Raw genomic sequence first — 21,879 nt, 5'->3', positions numbered from 1 at the left:
TTTTTAAAGGAGTTCTTAGTGTCATATTCTTTTAATTGTAATTTTAGCTGCAGATTTTGTAATTTATAATGTGATGGAAGAAATATTATTATTATTATTATTATTATTATTATTATTATTATTATTATTATTATTATTATTATTATTATTATTGTCTGGATGAGTGCATCAAAGTACAATTTAATGGTGTGTAATGCTGGGTACACATTGCAAAGATATATCTGCAGATGATGGTCGTTCATACACAAAACAGAGATGTGTTTTGTGCTAATTGATAATATATATATATTTATAAGATATAAAAATATAAAAGTATAATAGGGATATGGTAGAACCCACCTATCGTTCATACACACTGAAAAGCCATCATCTGCTTCTGGCCGCAGGTCCAACCCGGCCGGGGGGCGGGTTGGGGGCGCCCCCCTCCCCGCGGCCTCTGCTGCATGTGTACGGGCTTTAGGCAGACCACCTGTACACACTGGCCGATGGGCAGATATATCTGGAGATAGATCTGCCATCGGCTCTGCAGCACAGCAGACACATTATTTCAGTGAACGATGTTGTTCACAGACATATCGCGGGTACACACTGCCCAACAGGCACCAGATATAATGGCAAATCAATTGATCGGCCAATATATCTGTCAGTGTGTATCCAGCTTTAGTCATATCCTAAACAGGCTGTTTGTTGAGGGTGCAATGCCCGGCAAGAAACAGCTACCGCTCGGCACTTCCCCCTGCCCGAATGCGCCGCGTCTCCTTACACCCGGTCACCCTCACCATGTCAACAAGGATGTGAGGTAGAGCTGCGCCGACGCCACATGTTCTTCACATTGGAGGCTCCTTGTCTGCCGGCAATAAGCACACGTTAGTAAGGGTTCCAGGCAACGGGAAGCAGCGCATTGGTGCGGGGGTAAGTGCTGAGAAGGGGACGCGGCATTGGGGCGGGGAGAAGTGACGGGCAGGGGACCCAGCATTGAAGCGGTGGAGAGTGCCAGGCTAGGGACACGATATTGCAGTGGGGGGAAGTGTTGGGTTGTCCATCACAGTGCAGGGGCGGTGTCAGACTGGAGGGTAGAGATCCCTCCAACTTTATAAAAGCACGGGTGCGCTGTTCAGGTGGGAACAGTCACCTGAACACATTAAAGAAAGTAGTCCCGCATCCACTCTCTCTAAGTAGGAGCTGGAATAAAAAATCTGTGTGGACAGTATCTGTGTAGCCTGCAAGTGGGGACTGTATCTGTGTAGCCTGCAAGTGTGGACTGTATCTGTGTAGCCTGCAAGTGGGGACTGTATCTGTGTAGCCTGCAAGTGGGGACAATTTCTGTGTAGCCTGCAAATGGGGACAATATCTGCGGTGCCTGCAAGTGGGAACAAAATCTGTGTAGCCTGCAAGTGGGGACAATATCTGTGTAGCCTGCAAGTGGGGACAATATCTGCAGTGCCTGCAAGTGGGGACAGTATCTGTGTAGCCTGCAAGTGGGGACAGTATCTGTGTAGCCTGCAAGTGGGGACAATATCTGCGGTGCCTGCAAGTGGGGACAATATCTGCGGTGCCTGCAAGTGAGGACAGTATCTGCGGTACCTGCAAATGGGGACAATATCTGTGTAGCCTGCAAGTGGGGACTGTATCTGTGTAGCCAGCAAATGGGGACAATATCTGTGTAGCCTGCAAGTGGGGACTGTATCTGTGTAGCCAGCAAATGGGGACAATATCTGTGTAGCCTGCAAGTGGGGACTGTATCTGTGTAGCCTGCAAGTGGGGAAAGTATCTGTGTAGCCTGCAAGTGGGGACAGTGGACCTCATTCAGAGTAGATCGCTTGCTGCAAGAGATCGCTCTGAATGAGGGCGGCCACTTACTTTTTTGAGTGCCGCCTTCTGGTCGATCGCTAGGCTGTGGGTTACCACCCACAGCTCTAGCGACCAACCAGGGTGACGGTCGCGATGGTCATCACCATCGCGACCATCGGGGCTTACGACAAGACTCTAAGGTTGGGTCTGGGCTCTTGTAAGCCCCAGGGAACTTCCTGCTCTGTTTGAGCAGGAAGTTCCCCACTGACATCATCAGTGATGTCAGTGGGGCCGCCCCCAAACGGCAAGCGTTCCGACTGGAACGCCTCCAATTGGCCGGGCACGCCCCCGACCCGCCCAGCAAACAGGGCGAGGTGTCACTCAACATCGAGAGCTCGCCCCGTCTGCTACGAGACCCCTAGCGACGGAGCGCCCGTCGCTAGCCGGGTCTCGCGTATGCGCACGATGGAGCCAGCTCCGTCGTGCGCATGCTCTGTGGGGACCATCGACCCGGTTGCGAGAGCATCGGCGCATGTGACAGGGTCTGAATGAGACCCAGTATCTGGGAGCCTGCAAGTGGGGACAATGGACCTCATTCAGACCCAGTCGCAAGCGCTGAGCGCTCGCAACCGGGTCGATGTTAAGGCCCTGCGCACGCTCTGGAGCTCACTACAAAAGGGCCGGCTGACGATGTTGATTGACAGCACGGCCCGTTTTATAGACGGGACAGGGAGGTGGCTACACAAACGGAGGCATTCCCAAGGGAACGTCTGCCGTTTTGTGGGCGGCCACACTGACATCAGCAGTGATGTCAGTGGGGAGCTTCCTGCTCGATCAGAGCAGGAAGCTCCCTGGGGCTTGCGGTTGCCAAGACCCAACCTTAGGGTCTCGTCGCAAGCCCTGATGGTCGCGATGGTCTTGACCATCGCAACCATCAACCTGGTCGGTCGCTAAGCTGTGGGTGGTAACCCACAGCTTAGCTAGCGACCAGGAGGCCGCACTATAAAAAAGAAGCGGCCGCCTTCAGAGAGAGCGATCGCTTCTTGCGACTGCCTCTGAATGAGGGCCAATGTCTGCAGTGGGGACAGTATCTGTGTAGCCTACAAGTGGGGACAGTATCTGCATAGCCTGCAAGTGGGGACAGTATCTGTGTGCCTGCAAGTGGGGACAATATCTGCGGTGCCTGCAAGTGGGTACAGTGTCTGAATTGCCTGCAAGTGGGGACGGTGTCTGCATAGCCTGCTGGTGGGTACAGTATCTGTGTAGCCTGCAAGTGGGGAAAGTATCTGTGTAGCCTGCAAGTGGGGACAGTGGACCTCATTCAGAGTCGATTGCTTGCTGCAAGCGATCGCTCTGAATGAGGGCGGCCACTTACTTTTTTAAGTGCCGCCTTCTGGTCAATCGCTAGGCTGTGGGTTACCACCCACAGCTCTAGCGACCAACCAGGGTGACGGTCGCGATGGTCATCACCATCACGACCATCGGGGCTTACGACAAGACCCTAAGGTTGGGTCTGGGCTCTCGTAAGCCCCAGGGAACTTCCTGCTCTGTTTGAGCAGGAAGTTCCCCACTGACATCATCAATGATGTCAGTGGGGCCGCCCCCAAACGGCAAGCGTTCTGACTGGAATGCCTCCATTTGGCCGGGCACGCCCCCGACCCACCCAGCAAACGGGGCGAGGTGTCACTCAACATCGACAGCTCGCCCCATCTGCTACGAGACCCCTAGCAACGGAACGCACGTCGGAAGCCGGTTCTCGCATATGCGCACGACGGAGCCGGCTCCATCGTGCGCATGCTCTGTGGGGACCATCGACCCGGTTGCAAGAGCATCGGCGCATGTGACAGGGTCTGAATGAGACCCAGTATCTGGGAGCCTGCAAGTGGGGACAATGGACCTCATTCACACCCGGTCATAAGCGCTGAGCGCTCACAACCAGGTCGATGTTAAGGCCCTGCGCACGCTCCGGAGCTCACTACAAAAGGGCCGGCTGTCGATGTTGATCGACAGCTCGGCCTGTTTCCTAGGCGGGGCAGGGGGGTAGCTACACAAACAGAGGCATTCCCAAGCGAACGTCTGCCGTTTTGTGGGCGGCCACACTGACATCAGCAGTGATGTCAGTGGGGAGCTTCCTGCTCGATCAGCCCTCCCTGGGGCTTGCGGTTGCCGAGACCCAACCTTAGGGTCTCGTCGCAAGCCCCAATGGTCGCGATGGTCTTGACCATCGCGACCATCAACCTGGTCGGTCACTAAGCTGTGGGTGGTAACCTACAGCTTAGCTAGCGACCAGGAGGCCGCACTATAAAAAAAAAGCGGCCGCCCTCAGAGAGAGCGATCGCTTCTTGCAACCGCCTCTGAATGAGGGCCAATGTCTGCAGTGGGGACAGTATCTGTGTAGCCTACAAGTGGGGACAGTATCTGTGAGCCTGCAAGTGGGGACAATATCTGCGGTGCCTGCAAGTGGGGACAGTGTCTGCATAGCCTGTAAGTGGGGACGGTGTCTGCATAGCCTGCTGGTGGGTACAGTATCTGTGTAGCCTGCAAGTGGGGACAGTATCTGTGTAGCCTGCAAGTGGGGACAGTATCTGTGTAGCCTCAAGTGGGGACAGTATCTGTGTCCCTGCAAGTGGGGGCAGTATCTGGGAGGCTGCAAGTGGGGACAGTATCTGCAGTGGGGACAGTATCTGCGTAGCCTGCAAGTGGGGACAGTATCTGTGTAGCCTGCAAGTGGGGACAGTATCTGTGTAGCCTGCAAGTGGGGACAGTATCTGCATAGCATGCACGTGGGGACAATATCTGTGAGCCTGCAAGTGGGGACATTATCTGTGTAGCCTACAAATGGGGACAGTATCTGTGTAGCCTGCAAGTGGGGACAGTATCTGTGTAGCCTGCAAGTGGGGACAGTATCTGTGAGCCTGCAAGTGGGGACAGTATTTGTGTAGCCTGCAAGTGGTGACAATATCTGTGAGCCTGCAAGTGGGAACAGTATCTGTGTAGCCTGCAAGTGGGGACAGTATCTGTGTAGCATGCAAGTGGGGACAGTATCTGTGAGCCTGCAAGTGGGGACAGTATCTGTGTAGCCTGCAAGTGGGGACAGTATCTGTGAGCCTGCAAGTGGGGACAGTATTTGTGTAGCCTGCAAGTGGGGACAATATCTGTGAGCCTGCAAGTGGGAACAGTATCTGTGTAGCCTGCAAGTGGGGACAGTATCTGTGTAGCATGCAAGTGGGGACAGTATCTGTGAGCCTGCAAGTGGGGACAGTATCTGCGTAGCCTGCAAGTGGGGACAGTATCTGCGTAGCCTGCAAGTGGGGACAGTATCTGTGTAGCCTGCAAGTGGGGACAGTATCTGTGTAGCCTGCAAGTGGGGACAGTATCTGTGTAGCCTGCAAGTGGGGACAGTATCTGCGTAGCCTGCAAGTGGGGACAGTATCTGCATAGCCTGCAAGTGGGGACAGTATCTGCGGTGGGGACAGTATCTGCATAGCCTGCAAGTGGGGACAGTATCTGCATAGCCTGCAAGTTGGGACAGTATCTTAGTAGCCTGCAAGTGAGGACAGTATCTGTGAGCCTGCAAGTGGGGACAGTATCTGCGTAGCCTACAAGTGGGCACAGTATCTGTGAGCCTGCAAATGGGGCATACTTGCCTACCCTCCCGAATTGGATGGGAGTCTCCTGAAAATCGGTTAGCACTCCTGACCTCCAGGAAGGCAGGCAATCCTACAGGCTTCCGCTCACCCCTCCTATCCCCCCTGCAATTACCTTTGAAACCCCCGCAGTGGGGGGGGGGCAGTGATGTGATGCATGCTGAATCGCATTATTTTGGCCCCGCCCCCTGCTTTACAATGCCTGTAATATCAGCATTGTGTAGCGGGGCAGGGCCAAAATTACGCTATCGCATGGCCCCACCTTCTGCCCTGCCCACAAATGTTCATAGTCTGGCCAGCCCCGCCTCCTTGTGCTGGCCACACACCCCTGTCATGCCGATCTGGCTGCTCCCTCCCGGAAGGGGCAGCCAGAAAGTCGGCAAGTCTGAAGTGGGGACAGTATCTGTGTAGCCTGCAAGTGGGGACAGTATCTGTGTAGCCTGCAAGTGGGGACATTATCTGTGTAACCTACAAATGGGGACAGTATCTGTGTAGCCTGCAAGTGGGGACAGTATCTGTGTAGCCTGCAAGTGGGGACAGTATCTGTGTAGCCTGCAAGTGGGAACAGTATCTATGTAGCCTGCAAGTGGGACAGTATTTGTGTAGCCTGCAAGTGGGGACAATATCTGTGAGCCTGCAAGTGGGGACATTATCTGTGTAGCCTACAAATGGGGACAGTATCTGTGTAGCCTGCAAGTGGGGACAGTATCTGTGTAGCCTGCAAGTGGGGACAGTATCTGTGAAGCTGTATAATAAAAATTCTGTAGTGCCAGCAAGTGGGGCCAGTATCTGTGTAGCCTGCAAGTGGGGACAGTATCTGTGTAGCCTGCAAGTGGGGACAGTATCTGTGAGCCTGCAAGTGGGGACAGTATCTGAGTAGCCTGCAAGTGGGGACAGTATCTGTGAAGCTGTATAAAAAAATTCTGTAGTGCCAGCAAGTGGGGCCTGTATCTGGGAGCTGTATAAAAAAAATTATGTGGTGCCAGCACTAAATAACGTGATGTTGATGTCACTTGAGGGACCAGATCCTGCACACTTTGCTTATGAAAAAGCTGCAGATGACTGGGCCTCTAAGAAGAGGAGGATAATTAATATATAAAATGTTATTTCAAGTTTAAATCATTATAAGGTCAGGGTTTAAAACATTTTATTATTGCGAAGGCCCCCACCCGGCTGGAAAAAACATTCTGGGGAGAACACTGCATATATGCTACTGTAGGGACTTGCAGAGATTAGGGATCCCTTGACAATAGGCTAAATATTTTGATCAAATATGGACAAAATCCCCATGCTTTATTTTCTAGATACACACAGAGTTGCTGTACAATAATAGCAAAAGTCTTTATCTCTATTTATGTAGCACAACCAATTACACAGCTCCATTCAGAGAATATTTGTAATTCACATCAGTAACTGCCCCACTGGATCTTACAGACTAAATTACTTTGATAATTAATCTGAGAAGTGGGTGTTCCAATCCAATCCAATCATGTAGACAAGGTCATCCCACTGTTATTCAATGACATATTATAAAATATTAATGTGTTTCTAATTTTTTAAGATTAATTATTTTAATGGTACTATAAATCAAATGTCATGAATAATTGGGGTAACAATTCTAAGCACTTTCATCCAAAACCATCAATCTTTTAGTATACAAAAGGGTACTGTATACATATCTATTCCGGGAAACATGTCACAACCATTTAATATTAAGGAGCTTTTCCAAATGATAAAATTTACTGCTGCAAAATACAGCTTACATGTCCCAAAACTCAGCTGTATAGGATTTACAGTAATGGGATGATCTCCTAATAGAGACAAATTAGGAGAAGTTTTGGGATGCTTGTGCAAAGGATGGAGTGCTTGCAGGCTACACTGAATTGTAAAACGGTTACAGAATTCTCTATAAAGAAACCAACCGGAATGGGATGACCTAGGGCAAAAAATGTACCCTGGCATTCTTATCATTAGAGCGCCATAAACTTGTGCACGTCCACAGAATGGGGGTGTTGGCCATATACGTCACAGGTAATTGGCAGATACCACAGGGCATGGCCACGAGTCTCGCCCAGGCTAAGCATACCGATCGAGCAGAGCAACGGTAGGAGGGGCTGCTTGGCCAGGCCTCCAGATGGCCAGACCAGCCCATCAGGCCATCGGTCCTTCTGGCATTTGACAGAACTGTCAGATGGCTAGTGCACCTGTGCAACCATGTAACAATAAGCAGAAGTGTTGTGACTGATGAAACCTCTGTCATGGCCAGGGTTTCTCGGCATGGTAGACACCGGGTATTACCTGTGAGGTCGTTATGGCGGGGGGGTCTCTGGCAGCAGTGCTGGTGTTTGGCGAGGGGCATTGGCTGCACGTGGTTCTGTGCGGGCACATTGTCACTAGGCCTGGTGAGGTCTGGCGGTGTTTCCGTTCCGTTGGCATGGGCGCCGCCATCTTGCCTGCGGCCATGTGATTCCAGCTGTCCAATCCTGGTAGGTCATGTGCTCATTCCAGCCAGTCACAGCGCGGCACTGAGTATTTAGGAAGGTCCAGAACCTTCCTTCCTTTGCCAGTGCAACGTGTTTCTCAGCTGCGGCTGAGAGAGAGTACCTATGCCTTACCTGCCTGCTTGTAAATGCTCCTAGCCTGAACCTTGCCTGCTCCAACCTGCTGGACTTACCCTGCACCCTCCATATACCTTCCCACCTGCCTGAGTACATGAACCTGTTGTTTCCCTGCACCTTGCCTCCATTCACTCCCAGCTGGACTTCACTACCTCTGCCTGCATTCGTTACAGCTCATCATACCTGCATTCAGTTACACCTCATCATACCTGCATTCTGTTACAGCTCACCATACTTGTATACTGGACTGTTCCTGCCTGTCACTACCTGGACATTCTCCCATTAACCCTCACTACAGTTATCAAGTGCACTTTAGTGCTATACCTGGACTTTGTCATTTGCCATTCCCCTATATTCTAAGCCACTTATTAAAAACTCCACTTTTTCATTTAAGTCTGCTTCTGTGTCTGCTCCTATCACCACCACGGGTCCACAACAAAATCAGAACCTCACAGTTTGCACTGGCCCCATGGATCCGGCCATGGAACAGGAGTCTGGAGTGGATTTATTTCGCTGTATTGCTGGTCGTTTAGAAAACCTGGAAGCTATGCAACATCAGATGGCCCAGTTCCTACAGGAGATGTCTAAATGCCAAGATTATCTGCAAACCTCGTTAATCACCCCTGGGGTATCAGCAACTACACTTCCTCCTGTGCCTGGTAATACAGGGACCAGGGTATCCACTCGTCTACATCTTCCCATGCCAAGCTAATTTGACGGCAATCTTAAACTCTGTCGTGGTTTTTTAAATCAGTGTGATATACACTTTACATTACAGCCTGATAACTTCCCCACCGCTAGAACTAAAGTGGCATATATCGTGTCGTTGTTGACCGGCTCGGCTTTGGATTGGGCCTTCCCACTCTGGGAGCGTTCAGACTCGCTGCTGGATAACTATACAGACTTTGTATCTTCATTCAGGAAGATTTTCGATTAACCTGGACGCACAGTGTCAGCATCGTCCAGCATCATGACCCTGAACCAAGGAACCCGTCCTGTCAGCCAATATGCCATACAGTTTCAAATCTTAGCATCAGAGCTTAAGTGGAATGAGGAGGCCCTCACCTCAGCCTTTTGGCATGGCCTTTCCGACCGATTAAAAGATGATCTGATTACCCGTGAGCTTCCCACCAATTTAAATGATATGATCTCACTCTGCAACAAAATTGACCTACGCTTCAGAGAACGTTAGGCTGAAAAGCACAGAACTGACCGGCAAAGGTCATTTACGTCTCCCTTACCTAACCGTCCACCCCATCCTCCTATAGATGAGGAGCCTATGCAGGTGAACCAAACCCATCTCTCCAAAGAGGAACGTCAGAGAAGGATGCTAAAAAACCTCTGTTTGTACTGTGGAGATTCGGGTCACCTGGTGTCCTCCTGCTCCCGCAAGTCGCGAAATGCCCGTTCCTAACTGACCTTGGGGATATCAAGTTAGTGGTTATGTGCCCGTCCCCAAATACTAAAGATTTCAAGATTTCCTTAGCTTTGGATCTCAAGCCCAACCCTGTCTTCGTCTCTGCTCTATTAGACTGTGGAGCAGCCGGAAACTTCATGACTTCCAGCCTAGTCGATAAACTACAGATTCCTTGTTCATCTCTCAAGCAAGCAATTTCCCTGACTTCTGTAGATGGACGTCCTCTAGCTAAAGGAGTGGTCACCAAGGAGACTCAACCAGTATTAGTTCGTGTTTGGGCACTCCACTCCGAGTCTTTAAAGTTCTTAGTGATACCAGAGGCTTCTCAAGAAATCATTTTAGGACTACCCTGGTTATGCCAGCATAATCCCAGGATAGACTGGTGTTCCATGCAGATTCTTTCATGGGGAACTGACTGTCAGAAATCCTGTCTTCCCAAAATACGACCTATAAGAAAGACAGCTTTGTTAGCATCCCCAGCTATTCCCAAGGAGTACCAGATGTTCTCTAATGTTTTTTTCTGAGCAACAGGTGAACGTTTTACCTCCCCACAGAGAATGGGACTGTCCTATCGAGCTGCTGCCTGACAAGATGCTACCCCGTGGTCGCACCTATCCTCTATCCGTGCCTGAGACACAAGCCATGCCTTTAATACTAGAGATGGACACTTTGAATACCTTGTGATGCCCTTTGGGTTGTGCAATGCCCCTACCGTGTTTCAGGGCTTTGCTAATGAGATTTTCCGTGACCTGTTGTACGTCTCGGTTGTAGTTTACCTGGGCAATATATTGATTTTTTTCGTCTTCTGTAACAAAACATCATGAACATGTGAAGGAAGTATTGTACCGTCTGAGAAAGAACCACCTTTACTGCAAACTGGAGAAATGTGTCTTTGGGGTTCCCAGTGTGCCATTCCTTGGTTACGCCATCTCTGGCTCCAGTCTAGAAATGTTCCCCAAGAAGGTACAGGCGATTTTGGATTGGTCCCGTCCTCAAACTTTGAAAGCCATCCAGAGATTGCTTGGGTTCGCCAACTACTATAGACGTTTTATTAAAGGATTTTCATCATTATTGGCTCCCATTACCGCGTTGACCCGAAAAGACACTAACCCTGCCCTATGGTCACCTGAGGCAGAGACTGCCATCCAACTTTTAAAACAGGCATTTATTTCAGCTCTAGTCTTACGACAACCAGATCTGGTTAGGCCGTTTCTAGTGGAAGTGGATGCGTCATCAGAGGCCGTGGGTGCAGTTCTTTCCCAGCGTTATGACGATAATCAAGTTCATCCCTGTGGGTTTTTCTCCAAGAAATTTACTCCTGCCGAAATAAATTATGCCATTGGTGAACAAGAACTTTTAGCAGTAAAGTTAGCATTAAAAGAATGGAGATACCTGCTGGAAGGGGCCAAGTTCCAGTTCACCCTGACCTTCCAGTCTGGAGCCCTTACTCAAAAGGCAGATGCCCTGTCCAGATCTTTCCGCTGTGATGACAAATCAGAGAATCAACAAAATACCCCTGTTTTGGAGTCAAGAGTCTTTGCCACCTTACAGTTACAGCCCCCTACTGGGAAGTCCTTTGTGGCCCCGAAGTTAAGGAAGCAGCTCCTCACCTGGGCTCATTCCTCTCGCTTTTCAGGTCACTCAAGTACCCGGAAGACCTTGGAATTTTTAAAGAGAGGCTATTGGTGGCCATCCATGAAAGCAGACGTGTCAGAATTTATTTCTTCATGTTCTTCATGTGCCCAGCATAAATCTTCACGTCAGGCACCTGCTGGTGAGTTGTTGCCATTACCTATTCCATCATGTCCATGGACACATCTCTCCATGGACTTCGTCACGGATCTGCCGAATTCTCAAGGGTTTACTACCATCTGGGTCGTAGTAGACCGATTGTCTAAAATGGTCCATTACATACCACTAAAGAAATTGCCTTCTGCTCTTGACTTGGCTCACTTGTTCGTTCAACATATTTTCCTGCTGAGATAGTCTCTGACCGTGGTGTTCAGTTCACAGTAAAATTTTGGAGAGCCTTATGTTCTGTATTGCAAGTAAAGCTAAATTGTTCTACGGCTTATCACCCACAAAGCAATGGTTCCACTGAGAGGGTTAATCAAGACCTTGAGACCTTCCTGAGGATTTTTATGACATCTTCCCAAGACAATTGGTCTGTATTGCTGCCATGGTCTGAATTTGCACATAACCCCTCCTACCACTCTTCCATGAACCAAACACCATTCCAAGTGGTCCAAGTGGTCTACGGCCTTCATCCTCGGGTCCCTGAATTTCAAAGCCTGCCCGTCTTTGATGTCCCAGCTGTAGAAGACACTGTACGGAAATTTGCATCAATCTGGTCTCAAGTTCGTACTGACTTGGAGAAGGCATCCTCCCGTTACAAATTTTCAAGCTGATAAGCGTAGGAAAGTACCACGTATGCAAGTGGGAGACCAGGTCTGGTTGTCCACCCGGAACCTACAACTTAGAGTACTGTCTATGAAATTTGCTCCACGCTTCATTGGGCCCTTCTCCATTATAGAAATCATTAACCCCGTGGCTTATCGCCTTCAGCTACCCCCTTATCTGAAAATTCCCAATTCTTTTCATGTCTCCCTATTGAAACCCCTGGTGCTAAACAAATTTGACAGAGTACTGCCTGCTTCTCCCTGTGTCCAGACTGAAATGGGCGTGGAGTTTTAGGTCCCCAAGGTCTTGGATTCCCATCTCCGCAGAGGGCATTTGCAGTACCTACTGGACTGGAGGGGCTACGTCCCAGAGGAACATTGTTGGACCGATGCCAGAGATGTCCATGCTCCTGCACTCATCAAGAGGTTCCAATGTGCCCATCCGGAGAAGCCTGGTGAGTGTCCTGAGGCCACCCATAAGGGGGGGGGTACTGTCACAGCCAGGGTTTTTTGGCATGGTAGAGGGGGGGTCTCTGGCAGCGGTGCTGGTGTTTGGCGAGGGGCATTGGCTGCGCGTGGTTCTGTGTGGGCACATTGTCACTAGGCCTGGTGAGGTCTGACGGTGTTTCCGTTCCGTTGGCATGGGAGAACAAAATCAGAACCTCACAACCTCAGTGTATCAAAATGATCTTGAAACGACCTTGGATGATCCAGTTGCTGCTGAAGAGAGAGGATAACCGTTGCCTTCAGTAAGGAGATCTACTAGGTGGAACAAGAATATCCCTCCTAAGCGGTTATCTTACCTTGCACGGACAGCACCGCAAACTGAGCCAGAATCCTGGAAAGAAATACAGAAACTGCCTACACATGACAAGGAAAAGTGTTTTAAAGCTGCTGAAGAGATGGAATCTCTCAAACCGCTCCAGACAGCGTTCCCTTCAGTAAGACATACAATTGGATGCAAGTAGGTTCTAAAAAGAAATGTGACTTTGAAGGTAAACTGTCCAGGTTTAAGGCAAGATTAATAAAAAATGGCTATTTTCAAAAATATTGTTAAGATTATGATTCCACTTTTGCACAAGTTGCTAAACAGAGCACTGCAGAACCTCGATCGTAATCGCTGCCTTAAGAAATATGTAAGTGAGACACGATGACATCAAAATTGTTTTTCTTAATGGTGATACTGAAGAAGAATTGTACATGACAAAGCCTGAAGGTTACGTCAAAAAAGGACAAAGACAAACTTGTTTGCAAATTGCAAAAATCGCTCTATGGTCCTGAACAATCAGCAAGAGCATGGAATAGTAACATTAAATAAATTCTATTGAAAAAAAGGTTCAGTGAAAGTAAAGCTGATCCGTGCCTATACTCAATGTTTGAAAATGATAAATGGATGTTTCAGCTTTTATATGTGGCTGATGTAGCAACAAGTTATCCGAACGTGGTAGAACTATTGCGTCTCTCCTCTTTATATCACTTATATCTTCCTCATCGGCTCTCTACCCATGACAGAGTGGGAAGTTCCGCTGTTGCAACTCCTTCTCATGAAGAAAAGGTGTCTGTTAACCTTAAGTGTATGTGTATCCCTCCTAAGCTAAACCCTATTGTCTGCGTTTATTATGCTTAGGTCTTATTTAGATAAGCTAAACTTAAATTTTGTCAATAGAAAATTACTGTTATCTACATAAAAGTTTTCAGCACATTTCACATATACAGATGTGTCCGGCTACATCTTTGCTCATAGGCATGAGAATAGAGCAGCATGACGCGGTAAGGTGCAGTGAGCACTTGACAATATCCACAGCATGCATTACACAGCTTCACCACTGGGTGGCCAGTGCTCCACTGAATAAATGTGAATAAGTGGTGAATAAAGGAATGGGCATGAAATACCGGCAGCTGTTTAGTTCAAATCTCCACTACAGAAGCCCGACAGGACAAGATTCTGACTAGGGCTGGTAAGTACCTCTGGCCGCCGGATTAAGATACGCGTCGATATTTCAACGCCTATCTTAAGTCCCCAGTCGGGCTTTAGTTGTCAGGATATAGACCGGCAGTATGTAGTCCGCCGGTCTATTAACCACATCCCATGAATAATACAGCAGTGGATGGATACAGGATAGCACTACAGAATACAAGAGAACAGTAAGTCCTGACAGGTGGACCAATCACATACTGTACAGTATTGCAGAGTGTAATCAGTGTCTTTAATACAGTATATAGTACTGAAGTAATTCTGCACGGCAGGCTGTATTTTCGCCAGTGATGTGCAGCACTCACACAGTGATGGCATGCCTTAGAAATTAGTCATGGAGTTTTAGCAGCACTTTATTAAGTTATCAATGAACCACAAATCTCAGGCCAGAAAGAGGTGTCTTTAGATTGCAAACTGACTGTGCGTTTTAAGCCGCACACTTGCTGAAAAGTCGGCACTGCTGTGTCACTTGGAGTTTGTACAACATGTTGCTAATCGGTACACATCAGTAAGTGCCGGTCACTGCGGCACTTTGAAATCTTTGGAGTGGGTGCTGTGATCACATTACAAACTTGGTGTGCCATCTACTGTAGGTCTATTCCCCCAAAGCAAGCAAGAGCCTTTCATTAACGGCACTCACGGCTATGTGTCAAGTAGCGACATGTTGTACAAGCTCTTAGTGACACAGCAGTGCCGACATTGCCGCAACTGTGCAGCATGAAACGCACAGTTTGTAATCCAGAGACACCTCTTTCTGAGATCACATTCCATCACTATGTGAGCACTGCACACCACTTTCTGCAGTGACCGGCACTTACTGATTTGTAACGATTAGCGTCAAGCTCCTACCGGTACAGCATTGCTGATGTTGCCGCAAGTGTGCGGCATAAAACGTACAGTGACTTGTAATCCAGCAACACCTCTTTCTGGGCTGAGACTTGTAGTTCAGTGATGGTTTTATACAGTGTCCTTCAAACCTAACTGTTCATTTCTAAGGCATGTTATCACTGTGTGAGTGCTGCACATCACTGCAGAACAATGTCGCATGGACTGGCACTGACTTTTCTAAAATAAGGTATTACTGTATCTTGCTGATACTGTATCTGTACACATTTATAAATTGTTTTTCAAAAGTGTACTCAGGACTCTCACACCGAATGATTTAATCCTTTATTACACACTCAATTACAGTTCTCGATCGATGACAACTATACCATACCTACTTACAGGTTCAGTCAGTCAATCAGCGGCGATACTACAGACATTGCATTGTATTTTTTTATGCATGTGCAGTGCAGTTTATGAAAAGCGACATCTTGTGGACAGAAAGTTGTATTACACTCTCTGGCTTTTCCAGGGCTTCAGTATGTTACGATGCGACTCAATACACCATGGCACAGCGAGAATAGCAGGGCACGCTATTTGGCGTATGGAGCAAAGATGTAGCAGGACACATCTGTACATTGAACACCAATGACATAAATAGTAAATAACTTTATTTTTCAGGAACACAACGGTTTCCTTCTGGATATCACTAATGGCAAAGTACTAACATTTCATTTCAAGAATAAATAACACAACTTATACTATTATAACACTTATTACATGCTTCAACAAGAACAGAATAACCTAATTTCTCTTATTTATAGTATATTTATAGTATAGAACTCTATTGGTATATAAGCAGTCTTTCAAGGGCAAAAGTGTGGGTTAACCACATTGGTGCACAGGCTCCTCTTATGAGTTGTCTGCAATGAATCCTGACTGGGTTGCTGACTGACTGCATCAATAGTAAACAAGCTGAATTTTTGTAACACTCCTATTTTTTTTTTAAGTCACTTTCTCAGGAGTACTGTGGTGTTAACATTTGGTATGGCTGATGTGAGTGGTGCTGCTGTCCTAGAACTTGTATTAGCAGGTAGGAAGTATTTCCCTCTCTTTCACTTCTTTATTTCTATAATAGCATAGATCAATCTTTGTCATTTGCTTAGTTTATGGCTGTATATGGTGGGGCATGCTCCAGAGCTACTGTGTAAAGCTGGGTATACAGTAGACCAGTGGTTCTCAAACTCGGCCCTCAGGACCCCACACAGGTCACGTTTTCCAGGTCACCCAGCAGGTGCACAGGCGTAGTCATTACTCACTGACACATTTTAAAAGATACACAGGTAGAGCTAATTATTTCACTTGTGATTCTGTGAGGAGAGCTGGAAAACATGCACTGTTTGGGGTCCTGAGGACCGAGTTTGAGAACCTGTGCAGTGTGCACTAGACAACTTGCAAACAATACGATGGTCGTCTAGATTTCCCTTGAACTCCCGGACAAATGATCTAGTGCATACAGACTCTGCAATCTAACAAATGACCAAACGATATATATCTTGCAGTGTTTGGTGGTTAGATTGTTAACTACTGTATATAATGTTGCCTAGTCATCTGGTAGTGCACACACCCTGCACGATCTGAGGGGAATCGTTAATGAGATTGACAGATTGAACTGCATGCAGGAAAGGTGCAATAGACGACGACGACGTGGGAGCGCGCATAGGCCCTGATTCAGAGCCGGATGCTCTGACAGAGCTCTCGCTCTGAATCAGGGCCGTCCTTCTTGCTTTTCAGAGCGGCCTCCTGGCCGCTCGCATAGCTGTGGGTGACCACCCACAGCTATAGCGAGCGGCCAGGAAGATGGTCGCGATGGTCAAGACCATCGCGACCATCGGGCTGGCGACGAGACCCTTGTGGTAAGGTCTCGTTGCCGCAAGCCCCAGAGTGCTTTCGGCTCTAACAGAGCCGAAAGCACTCCCACTGATATCACTTGTGATGTCAGTGGGGCCGGCCCCAGACGGTAGGCGTTCCCATGGGAACAACTCCGTCTGGGCAGCCACGCCCCCAGCCCGCCCACCAAAGGGGGCGTGCTGTCACTCAACATCGACAGCACGCCCCCTTTGGTACAAAACCCGGTGCAACAGAATGCCCGTCGCTATCCGGGTCTCGCACATGCGCACGATGGAGCCGGCTCCGTCGTGCACATGTGCACTGGGCCACCATCGACCCGCTTGCGAGCGCATAGCGCTCACGAGCGGGTCTGAATCAGGCCCACAGTGCGTACACACTTGACGATTTGTCGTTCTGATGCATTGGGATCGGCCATATAGTTCAAAAAAACATCTAGTGTGTAGGGGCCTTGACAGTTGCACCCCTTCCCTGCTACTAGCTTACTGGATGTCAGGGCTGTGGTAGTGGGGCAAGCAATCAGCTGACAGACTAGTTGAGCTACCTGGGGTGTGTGTGTTTCATACCTCAGGGCTCCTGATGCTCTCTGTTAGACTCTCCACAGCTGGTCTCATTCAACGGACCAAGCTTTGCGCTCTAAGCTCAGCTGCTCTGTCTGGTTAGCTCCAGCCTGGTCTCTACGGCTGGCGGCCCCGCCTCCGGTCCTGCTGTCACTCTTTTTCTAGAACAGCACAACAAGACACTGTGACAGGAGCGCCGTCTGCACACAGGTGCCTCCTCCTCAGGTAGCTCTGGACCGAGTTGTCCTCAGTCCTCCACCTTACAGCATCACTCTCTTCTCCAACCAACTGCCACTCGCTTTTGACTGTCACTACCGCCTGACACTGCCCATGTGACCAGCTCCTGACCTCATGAGCAATTGCAGAGGCTGATGGCATGGCATGGCATGGCATGACATGCACATGCGGTGCAGAGGCTGATGGCATGACATGACATGCACATGCGGTGTAGAAGTGATGCACAGTTTCAGACATAATACATCGCATAGCGGGGTATTACACTGATTTAATTATTGTTCAGCAAGAAAAAGTAGAAATCACTAAAATCACACTTTAACACGAGATTTGACACATGTCCTTGGAATCCCCATACGAGAAGATGGAAGTTTTCTACTCAGTCTGCCAGAATTAGTACAGTTTTCCATCAGTTTGGAATGTCACAGGCAAAAAGGTGTGACAACACCAATAGATGGAGCTTATCTGAATTGGAAGTAGAAAATGATCTCTTACCATATAATAAACAATACTGACAAGCAGTGGGGGCACCAGGACTTGGGGTGTTTGTTGGGGTGGGGTTACACTGAGGAAGCAGCTATGGAATAAAAACGAGACCTATTTAATAAATCCATACTGGTGGTGGCCACAGAGCATAATTAAAATAGATTCCAAAGTGCTGGCTATAGCACAGCTTGTTATCTGACTGCCCTCAAAGCTGATTGGTTGCCATGGGCAACTTCTCCACTTCATACATCTACCCCTTAGTGCTACAGCACCACCTGGGTCAGCTAGGGGGATGCATGTGGTCATCTTAAGAGTCTTCAACTAAAAATGTTCTTGTCCGGGCAGATAAAATATCTGTGGAGGGGGAAGGGGAGGGGGAAGGGGGGGGGGTACTTGGACCCTTAATCAGGCCCTGTATACAACCAAGAATTCTTTTTTTCAAGATTTCCCTAAAAGAGCACATATTTCCTACAGGCAGCAGAAGTTATTTGCAAAATGTGAAACGGATATGGCACAGTGCAAAGTCCCCAAATTTAGTAGAGATGAGCTGTTCGGTTTTGACTCAGTTATTTTCGTCAAATTAGCGCATGGTCAGATTAGTTCGGGTCTATCTTATTGGCTTTCCTAAACACGTGAGAGCCGGATAGACAATATGATGCCGTTTTTGCTATCCGAACATAAGTAAAACCAAACCGCAAATCTGTCATTTTTAGTGAAGTGCACCTAGATTACAAGTAGTTCTTTGGTTTAACTTGACAAAGGCAATCATTTATGGAGCAGAAGATCTTGGTACCCAATGATGGGTAGAGTTGGGCACAGTGAGGGAGAGTACAGGCTGGTTTTGCTGAGTGGAGAAACAAAAATAGATTTCAATTTGCACAGCAAAATTATTGAAATGAGATAAAGGGAGATGTACTCAGGGTCGGACTGGCCCACAGGTGTACAGGGGAAATCCCTGTGGGCCACCTAGGCCCTGCTGCTCGATGCTCCCACTCCCTCCTCTAGGGTAGAGTAACTTGGTAAATCAGGATCATGATTGAATTAGGTGCTTGGTGTGTTTCAATGTGGGTGGTCCTGACACACCCCTATCCTCTCCTTTATAAAGGGGCCCTGTTGTTTGCGTGTCCTCTCTAATGGTTGGCCAAGTCCCTCTGTGGTGACTGGCCACACCCCCTCTGGTGGATGGCCACACCCCTTAAGCTTGGGCCCCTACCACTGCATTACTGCATTACCTGGTGGGCCCTTCGTGTCCCAGTCCAACACTGGATGTACTAAGCCTTGGGGAGAGATAAAGTGGAGAGAGAGGTAAAGTACCAACCAATCAGCTCCTGTCAATTCACAGGTTGTGTTTGAAAAATGACAGGTAGGAGATGATTGGTTGGTACTTTATCTCTCTCTCCACTTTATCTCTCCCCAAGGCTTAGGGCCTGATTCAGAGCCGCTCGCTATTTGCGGTCGTTCGTTCAAAATCAAGGGGTGGCTATTCAAATGAACCGTTCGCACTTTGCGGTCTGTTCACTCCTCCAAGTCTGAACGAGCGAGCAAAACTTGCGGTTGTAATTTTGAAAAATACGCCCCCTGGCCGCTCGCACCATACGTCATGTCCGCTATTTATGTGATTAATCGAGTACATCAAACAGCGTATGAACTGCTCGCTATTCTTGTGGTTGGTTTTTCCTACCACTATATTGCGAGCAGTTCTGACTATCAAATAACCAAGTGACGTGGTCAATGACGCTGCTGTATTAATTATGCACTCCCTTAAAACGCCCGTTTTGACCTTTAAGCACGCCTGCGTTCTGATCTCCACTCCCCGTTTTCAAGCACCTTCCCCTGTTACCACCCACATACGCCTCCTCCTGTCACTCAAAGTAGCAGGCATTCACTATATAGCGAACAAACGATTTTCGGCCGCACAGACTGGTTCGCGCATGCGTATTACAATCCGTATGCATGCGCAGTTGTGCGAACATCGCTCAGTGTGAACGAGCGTCCGCTTACGAGCGGCTCTGAATCAGGCTCTTAGTACATAGGGGCTCATTCAGACCCGCTCGCGAGCAAAGTTAGCTCGCAAGCGGGTCGATGTTTTGAGACTGCGCATGCGCACGACGGAGGGAGCTCCGTCGTGCGCATGCGCGAGACCCGGCGAGCGACGAGAAATACTTCGCTCGGGGTCTCGCACCAAAGGGGGCGTGCTGTCGATGGTGACTGACAGCACGCCCCCTTTGGTGGGCGTGCCGGGGGCGTGGCGGCCAGACGGAGGCGTTCCCATGGGAACGCCTACCGTCTGAGTCCGGCCCCACTGACATGAGTAATGATGTCAGTGGGAGTGACTTTGGCTCTAATAGAGCCAAAATCACTCCTGGGCTTGCGGAAGCGAGACCCTACCGCAGGGTCTCGTCGCAAGCCCGATGGTCGCGATGGTCTTTGACCATCGCGACCATCATCATGGACGCTCGCTATAGCTGTGGGTGGTCATCCACAGCTATGCGAGCGTCCAAGAGGCCGCTCCATTTTCATGTAGGAGGGCCCTGATTCAGAGCGAGCGTTCTGCTCAGAGCGTTCAGCTCTGAATCAGGGCCATAGACCCAATAATGACATAAAGCTTCAAACACCCAAAAAATGTCACATGTCACAATGTCCCCTCACGATCGTTATTAAATAAGGCTAAACCAAGCAAATGAAATACTCGCCCTTAGGGTTTATGTTTAAGCACTGCATTCTTTCCTGATAAGTCAGCTTATTCTATTTTACTGTGACATTTACAATGACTATACCAGCTTTTCAAAGCAGGACCTGATAACATGGAATAAACTTAATCGCAAAAGAATTCATTTACTATTATTTTCTTATTTCTGGAGAATGTTTTTCATGTCACACTCTATAGAGCATTATATCAAGTTACATTGGCATAGTCGCTTGTCCAATTCTAAATGTTATGTGAAAGTTTCATGTTTCGGTCTCCTCCCTGTCCCTATTCTCCTTATTCAAGCTACCCAGAGATTTCACAATATGCAGTCATTCGAGGAACCTTCAATTTGAGATTATACTCGTTAATTCAATTGCAATTATCTGGTCACAAACACAAAACACCTTACTCTCCTTGTTCCTTGTGTACAGAGATTTCACAACCCACCTTCTGTGAAACCTTCAATTTTCAAATGATGCATTAATTGCAATTAACTGTCGTAAAAACAAATGTGGATAATGGTAAAGTGTTATGACACCTCAGGAAAATACAAACAGTCGGTATAGATCAGACAGAACAATTATTCACCACCATTAAAATTATGTACGCCGCGTGTTATGAAATGCTGCAATGTATTCATACTGAGTATAATTCTAATGAACCCTGTGGGGTTGTCATAATCAGAGAGATAAGACATAATCAGGCAGCCCTGAAACACTAGTGTTATTGACGTTGTAATTAAAAGGCTCTAGTGAGTTTGCATGGTTACCAATCAACATGTCTACTAGATCCATGCTGGGGTTCATCTAATAATAAATAGTTTAGCATTGGATGTATTCCAAATTAAATGGACCTGTGATGACTGGAAATAATCAAAAATGCTTGGGTAGATTAAGGGATCTATGTACTAATAATCACGGCACTGCCGCGATTATTATGTATACACCTCGCTGGGAATATTCTCATTTTTAATGAAAATATCCCAGCTATGTACCAAGGGGAACTCGCATGGACAGCGGCTGCTGTAACCACTGTCCCTGAAAGTTATACCCCGGCATTTAGAAGAAGTCTTTCACAGACTTCTCCGGGGTAAGCCGACGCTGCGAATGCGCACAGCGTCAGCTTCCGGGGCTGGCCGGGGGCTGCGGGGGGAGAGATCGAAAGATCTCTTTCCTACACCTGGAGCCCCCATAGGCTTACAATAGTTTATCTGAAGATGGTGTAAACTACCAGGGCTAAACTCCGAAAAGCTTTGCTTTTTGGAATGTAGTACGTAGGGGTCAGATCATAGTCCCCATTGACAATAAGGGGACTGCGATCTGAAGTACTA

At 48.2% G+C, this 21,879-nt stretch overlaps 1 protein-coding gene across 1 annotated transcript in view; it reads right to left on the bottom strand.

Annotated features, from left to right (window-relative positions):
- The window catches only part of LOC148442733 (proton channel OTOP1-like), a 116,107-nt gene that overhangs the window by 69,348 nt on the left and 24,880 nt on the right, over positions 1-21,879 (bottom strand). The gene's annotated exons all lie outside the window — the stretch shown is intronic.

This window comes from Taudactylus pleione, unplaced genomic scaffold (genome assembly GCF_031769625.1).
Source record: "Taudactylus pleione unplaced genomic scaffold, aTauple2 ptg001408l, whole genome shotgun sequence".
Lineage (NCBI taxonomy): Eukaryota > Metazoa > Chordata > Amphibia > Anura > Myobatrachidae > Taudactylus > Taudactylus pleione.
Note: the sequence above shows the minus strand (reverse complement) of the source record. Positions and strands in the feature narration are given on the sequence as shown.